Genomic DNA, 8044 nt, shown 5'->3' with positions numbered 1-8044 from the left:
CCAGGACAATACACTGACTTACTGCACACCCACTCCACAGGGTGAGAGATGACCTTTTTCTCCAATTTATTTTTCCCCTTTCACTGATATTGCTGATGTCGGAGGGCTTGTTACATCTCTCCAACACTGTGTTCTGCCTGGGTTCATAATTTTGTGATTGGTTATTGATTAGTTTGATCTGGGTAGAGGGCATTGTCTTTGAAGTCACTCTAGTATGAATAAATGGCTTGAATTGACTGCAGGGCTGAGCCGCTCTATAGCAAACAGATAGCATGGGGACCACAGAGGTCAGCGGTATCCTCCCCTTTGAGCCCTTTCACACCGACTACAGCCACGCTGCTCACCTTGGACTGACCTGGTTATTATGTACTATTTGGAGGCACAGTGTTTAAGCCATGTCAGCTGGCTTAAATAATGCCATCACCTGAACAAGCAGGACTCAGCAGAGAGATGGGGGGATTAACCAGCGTGTTGGCTGCTTGCTGTTTCGCCTGCTGAAGGGCAGATGGAAATTGCTTGGAAAAACAATCCTTTTATCACCAATGTCAATATTAATATTAATCACCAAGGGAGCAATTCTGTGAGCAAAACACATGAAAAAAAAAAGAACATAAAAAAGTGAATGAATGAAAAATGAATAAATAAAAATGATACAGAGCGATACACACACATGCACACACACACACTACTGTACATGTGTCTGCCCCAGCCAATACACACTTTCTGGAAAAATGATGAAGGTCAATTGAGGACTAACCTGCACAGGCTGCAAACAAACTACCCTATAATATACAGTCCAGTTTAACTTCTAAATAACTTTTTTTTTTTGGTAACACTTTACAATAAGGGTCCCTTAATTTACATTAGTTAGTACATTATTAAGCATTAATGAGTATTGCATACATAATAACTAATTACATTATTCAACCTTTATTATTACTTAATAATTTACTAACTAACTTTGAGTAGTAAACATTAATTAACTGCTTACTAATAGGCTACATTAATTAATGTGTTTCCTAATCCTAATTAATACATAATAATGATTGTCAATATATCTGTAAACAGTTAATTAATGCTTAATAATGTACTAACTAACGTTAATTAAGGGACCCTTACTGTAAAGTGTTACTTTTTTTTTTTTTTTTTTACTTTTTTGTGTTCTCTCTTATTCCAAGCTTTTGATTTGTACTAAAATGCAATTATCCTAACAGCCAATCACACAGCAGCAGCACAGTTCATAAAGCCACTCAGATACAGGTCATGAGTCTCAGTTAATATTCACATCAAACATCAGATTGATGTTAGAATGTGACTCAGTGACTTTGACCGTGGCATGATTGTTGGTGCCAGACAGGCCGAGGCTGAGTGTTTCTGAAACTGCTGATCTCCTGGGATTTTCACACATAGCAGTTGTTACACAGAATGGTGAGAAAACAAACAAACAAACAAAAAAAACAAAAACAGGCAGACAGAAACATCTTGTTGATGTGAAAGGTCAGAGGAGAATGACCAGACCAGTTAGAGGTGACAGGAAGTAACTCAGATAACTGAGCAGAAAGGAACCTCGAGGAAATGCAAAACACACTGAACCTTGAGGCTCCCAGCGACATACTAAACCCAGGCTAGTGTTGCTAGGGTATGCTACCTTAATGCACATACGTTTATCATCTTCTAATGGATACTTCCAATATGATGATGTCTCTGAACTGGGTTTGTGGCAGCAGCAATGAGTTCACAGGCATCCACAGTCACCACATCTGAAACCAGCAGAGCAGCTTTGGGATGTGGTACAACATCAGCATCACAGCATGAATCTGTGCAAATGATGTGATGCAGTCATGTCACCGTGGAGCACAATCTCATAGGGAAGGTTTCCAACAAGAGACACACACACACACACACACACACACACACACACACACACACACACACACACACACACACAAATGAACAACTTGCCTCTTTAGAAAAACAAAATCAAACCACTATTCAAATGCATCCTCAAGAGTATGATCAGGGTGAGGTAGAGATGATCATTTGTGGACAATATGCACTAATGCTAAAATTACAGAGGCAAAAATTGGGAAGTTTTACTTTTTCAAAATAGAAAAGACAGTCTTTGTTTGGAGTTACTCTACTGAATATGCATGTTGAATGTGAATGAGTGGAACTGTAATTTAAAATAAAATGGGCCTTATCATCCTTGGCAATAACAATACTGCATGAATTATGGATCTATTTGTCTAGTTGCTGAGCTGTACTTTATGATCTAGATGCTATATGTCAGAATATGTGAAGTATTCAAATTACCATCATATACTTTGAAAGCACTTAAACACAGAATCTGTGAATCATATTAACCTTTGTTGTAGAGGCAATTACACATCTAGCCGCCTAAAGCCTCACTATAGCACGAGCATAATTGCTCCTCATCTGTCAAATGAGGGAGAACATTCAAGATGGTTTGATGCTCTTTGCTGGATTGCCTTCATGCATCTGACGTATGCTGTAAATACTGCAAATATCTAAACGGCAGAAGGTGAGGGATGATGGATATTGAAATCTGAACATGAAAATGCTCAGCGTGCTGGATCTCACTCGGGTAAACAGAACAGAGTAAGGTTTTCAAAGTCTCACCAAAAAAAAAAAATAGAACCAGAAAATGATTTGAAATGGAAACAGTCACGTCTCGCTGAGCACAATGTGCACACAACATGTAATGGATGGTTTTTGAACACAAGCAGCAGGGGGTGACATGATGGAATTCATTTTTAATTACACTTTGCAGGTTTTAGCTACCAGGGGATACAATAGCAGAGTTTCTGTGAAAATGTGACAAGCATTAGTCAGCATTGAGGCTATGTTTTAGTTTTAGTGAACTGTGGTTTATTTATCCCCAAAAATCTCATATGTTCAACTTATCAAGTGTTGTATTTACAGTTTTGATATCAGTAGTTATTGTGGTTTTATATTTTTGGCACTTTGAGAGCCAATCAGAAGAATGGAGACACTTTTCTTGAGCAATTGAAATCCTGCCAGGCTGGATGACGGATCTAAGTGGGCGGGACTGAGAGTGGTCACTGCTTTGTGACATCACAAAGTTGCAGATGTCCTGCAGCATAGTTTCTGAATATGGGCTCTGTATCTTTTCTATGTGACTGAGCTTTCATACTTTCACAGAATTATTATATAACTTGGGCCTGCTTCATAATCAAGACTTTTTAAATATTTAAAAGTAAGGTGCACAGTGTGGATTCAGGTGGAACAGAAAAATTCCTGCTTGCTCAGGTTGAAAACCTCACTATTCTGTTATATTCATGTAGTTAACTTCAAGCCTTATAGAAGGTCATTAGTGTACATTGACAACGGCAGAAATGGTTCGAGTTTGATTGAATTTTGTCGATTTCGAGTTGCATTGTTGATTCACCAACAATCCATACACCCAGTATTCATTTTGAATTTACACCACTAAATATTTTGTTGGGAGTACTGGATGCAAAATGGCCACAGATTATAAAAACGATCATCCTTTTGGGGAAAATATTTATATTTAAGACCCAAACAAAAACATTTTTGAACTTGGATTTTTTTAGAAATAAAGTGCGATGCCAATTTCTTTTGGAAAAAAATATTGCAATCAAGATAAGGAGGAAATGCATAACAAAAAATGGGAAAAACTTTTGAGTAAATGTATACTAAGTAGTTAATTTAATTTTAGTAGTCTCACATCCTTTTGTTGTTGTTGTTGTTGTTTGTTCGTGTTTTGTTTTGCTTTATTTTTCTTGTGTGTTTTTTTTGCTTTTTTGTCCTGTTTTGGTTATGTTTTGTGTTGTTAGGTTTGCTCTGTTGTTTTGTCTTCTCTTTGTCTGTTTTTTGGTCAGTGTGTTGTCGGTTTATACATTGTGTATGCCTGTTTCCATTAAAAAGAAAAAAGAAATTCATACACCCTGTGTAAACACCCTCATTATGTACTAACATCTTAGTTATGAACAAAACCTGTCACATCAAACCAAAATTTAACATCTCTCCTAAAACAGAGTCATAACAGTCCAATGTTTCTCTGACATCTGATGCCTACTGCGTAAAATTCATTACAATATAATCCTAGCTTTAACCAAGTCTTAAATTAAATTAGTTCAATATTTACCTACCTATCAAACTTAGCATAAGAGGTGCCATCCTCCCTGTCGTGTGGCTTTGTTTGGCTGATTGAAACAGACTCAAACAAATGGACTGGGCTGAATGTGTTCTGTAGTGATTAAAGTCCTCCGCCAGGTACACTCCCCTGCTCCTCCACACTGCTAAGCTCTCACTTCTTGGAATGAGACATGAGAGCATGAAGTGAGAAAACAAAGACGGTGCAGAAACATTGTTTTGGCATGTTACACTGATCCCTCCAAGAGCTGAGAGAGGAGAAGTGGGATGTGGGGTAGAACTACTGGGAAATATCTCTTGGATATCTGGCAGTGGGGAAATAAATGTAATCCCTCCTTGCTATTATCTTCGTCTGGCCCTGTGTGTACTTGAGATAATGTCGGCTAGGAGGAGTTGAGTAAAAGCATATTCTCTCCAAATAATGCATGCATCTGATTAGCCTTTGGCTGTTGTCGGCGGACAGGGAAGTGCCTTTATCTCGGTTTTCTATGGCAGATGGCAAAAACACAAAGAAGGGATATGAAGGAAGAGGAGAGAGGAGTGGAAAAGCATAATCACGTTTGACTCACTCCTTCTCTGTGCTGTTTTTAAAAAGAACTTGCCCACTCCTTCTGTACACATGTGCCTTCCCTAAGTTAAAATCAGTTCTGCCGTCTGTGCAGCATTATAACGCCTTTGTCCAAATCTTCCAATTCACCTGACAACCAGAGAGGCTTTTGATGTCGAGACGGGGTCAGACTACATCCTGACTCAGCTCAGAGAATAGGGGCTCTCCATCTTCATGTGCGTTCTGGAAGACGAGGGAAATAAATTGCTTTCTAGTTTCCAATCTTTGCCCTTCACCAAGACAGCCTTATGCTACCCACAGATTCTTGTGTTTTAATGTATTTTTTAGAGGAATATCAACTATGAATTAAAACATCATGAAAAATAAACGAGACATGTTTTTCTTTTCTTTTTTTTTGACTGGGTGTTGTCATGTTAAATGGAGCCAGCCCTATGCCTCCTGCATATGCTAACTGTCCTACATGCTGTGGGGTGATTTTTGGCTCTTCATTATTCCTTTTGGATCCCTTATCAAAGTGCATACTGCGGCTGTGATTCCTTTTTCTGGTTCATCACACCAAATATATCAGCATGAGATTCATGCCTAATTTTATTAGTTATTCCAATTCTCTGAGGGGGAAGTATGATAAAAAAAGAGGGTAGAAATACTGGGATCTTTCTCCCTCTGTGGGCACTGGCACTAACTCTACTCCCCCCCCTCCCCACCACCACCGCCACCCATCGCCTCCTTTCTTCCTCTTTGTCTCGGATGTTTTTCTCTGCCCCTTTCTTCCTCTCTCTCTCTCTCTCTCACAGACAGAAACAAACAGCCTCCCCCTCCTCCTTAACATTGTTAAAGTAAGTGATGGAGTGATTCCGATGGGCCAACGTGTTCCCCCACTTCTCAAATTTGTTGCCGCCGTTGTTGTTATAAGTTCGATGTCTCCCTCTGTCCCCCTCTCTTTGGCATCTGTCGGCTGCCGCTGTGCCTGCAGGACACCAGAGGAGACGACTGGCATCCTCAATGAGGAGGGAAGCGGTGCTCGCCTTCACGCTCCAGCGGCTGCACGCCTGAAGAGATGACAGGGAGAAGGAAAGGTGTAGGTTGACAGGCCAAAAAACAAGCTTTCACATTCGCACACACACACACACACACACACACACACACACACACACACACACACACACACAACACACACAACACACTGGAGCACATTTTTTTGCGCATACATATGCATGCCGTGCGTTTGGGCACAAAAGCAGGGGCTGGACATTATAACAGCAACACCTGTACTGTTTAAGGCAATCTAGGACAATTTGTCTCCTCCCACTGAACTGAATTTACATCTCTCTGAATAGTTTGGATAGCAATGTTCCCTGTCACATATAAGTGGGTTTTTTTATGTACAGAAATTGTAAATGCACTCATGGACACAAACCGAGGACGAATATATTCATACATGCATGCAGACTCATAGGCCCATACATAGAACATATTTATATTCTTGCAAGCACAAAAGTAGAAACTCACTCGACATATTTCTTGCATTGAAAAAAGCCTGCAGAAGTATCAACTTTGTAAGACTACCAGGGGAGTTTCTGCTTGATTTTCACTTTAGTTAAAGATTTATGTTACAGCAACCACATGCCTCACATGTCACATATAGTTGTCTTTGATATATGTAAAGTCACCCGGGAATACCTTCATTAGGCATGTAAGAGGTAGTTTACTGTCAACCCTGTCTGCAAGAAATTACATTTCTATATGTCGAATTTGCAGGAGCTTTTTTTTGCAGAAAGCATAATAATGTTTCCCAGTCAGGTAATGAGAATAAGTTACCATAGCATTAGTTAATCGACTATTTTTGAAGATTAAGTGAGAGATTTGATCTGGTTTGTACAGAAAAGTCAGAATGATTTAAGATACAGTGTGTTTATTCACATTTGTCCAAAACCCCAGTGCATTTGTTGGATAAACCAAACCACAGACAGGACTGTGGATGCAAACCCGCTCTCTAGTGACAATCGTGTGCTCTGTATGCAAATATCTATGTATGAAATGACAGAGGAAAATGTCAGTGCTCAAGGGACAACTGTGTTCATGGGACATTATAATATATGCTGCCACAAACAGGAATTGATGGCGGAAAAGCAGATACTTTTTCATCGAATCCTATTTCTTGAGGGATATGTCTTCAGTTTTGTGACTGCACTTGCCATCACACTTTGGATGAAGCAAACGGTGAAATCAAATTTTGCCATGAAGTCAGTGAGTTAGCTGCAGGCTTCACCTGAGACACCTGAGCCTCATGTTTTTGGCCTTAGGTTGTTTTTACTTTGGAGAATCTGTGCTGTGGAAAGTCACGGTGCATTAGCCGTTCCCATTTGCTCTCTAACTACAGATGTATATAATCACCATATTACCTCTGACACTGAGGAGAAAAATTCTGAATATAAATTGAATGTAAATCAAATTCTTAGAGTATATGACTGTTTATCCTAAACACACGTCAGAGCAATTGAAAGCCGCAATATGACGTCAATGCATTTGGATTGGACCGACTCATGTCCCCTAAAATTGACGTTTCTATGCTTGTTAACTTAAAAGTGTTTTGAATTAATGCATCTGCACCGTCACGGAAACATTCCCACACACAGACCCACAACTTGTGTATTTTAAATTTGGATTCCCTCCAATACGTATTCTTCTGTTAAATGTTTTTACATTTAATCAAAATCCAATCTCCCTGCACCAAAGTGCTTTTTTACAGCCTTAATCTAAGTACACAGCCATCCGAACGTCGTTTAACTTTGACAAAGACCAAACTGTAAGGAAAATGTGTGATGGATCCCCACCTGCAACAGGTTTCTGCAAATAGATTTTTAGATACACTGAGATGAATTGGCACTAAAGGTGCGTTCACGCCGGACCTTTTATTTTTGTCGCTGTCGCTCGTATCGCTCCGAAAAAAAACGCTCCGTCGCTCAGCTGCAGCTGCTCGTCAATTTGGCACAGAGCCACAGACTCGCATTTTCGCTTTAATGACGTCATGCCCACTGCCATGTGTCTCTGTTTACACCGGCACCACCTGGGTTACGGCAGCCAATCAGAGCTGAGCGATGAACGACTGATGGCCAGAGTTGGGATTTCTCATCTTGAGCGACGGGAGCGACTTGAGCGAAAAAACGCTCCGAGAGCCCCAGCGGTTTTTCGCCTGGGCGATAAAACGCTCCATCGCTCGTTTGCATTGACTTAACATGGAAACTCGTCGCTCGTTCTAAAAACAAAAGGTCCGGTGTGAACGCAGCTTAAGGGATGCTGGGAATGCGGGAAATTAGA

This window comes from Trachurus japonicus, chromosome 12 (assembly GCF_045865225.1).
Source record: "Trachurus japonicus isolate A0001 chromosome 12, Traja_1.0".
Taxonomy (NCBI): domain Eukaryota; kingdom Metazoa; phylum Chordata; class Actinopteri; order Carangiformes; family Carangidae; genus Trachurus; species Trachurus japonicus.
The sequence above is the reverse complement of the archived record's forward strand: the minus strand, read 5'-3'. Positions refer to the sequence as shown.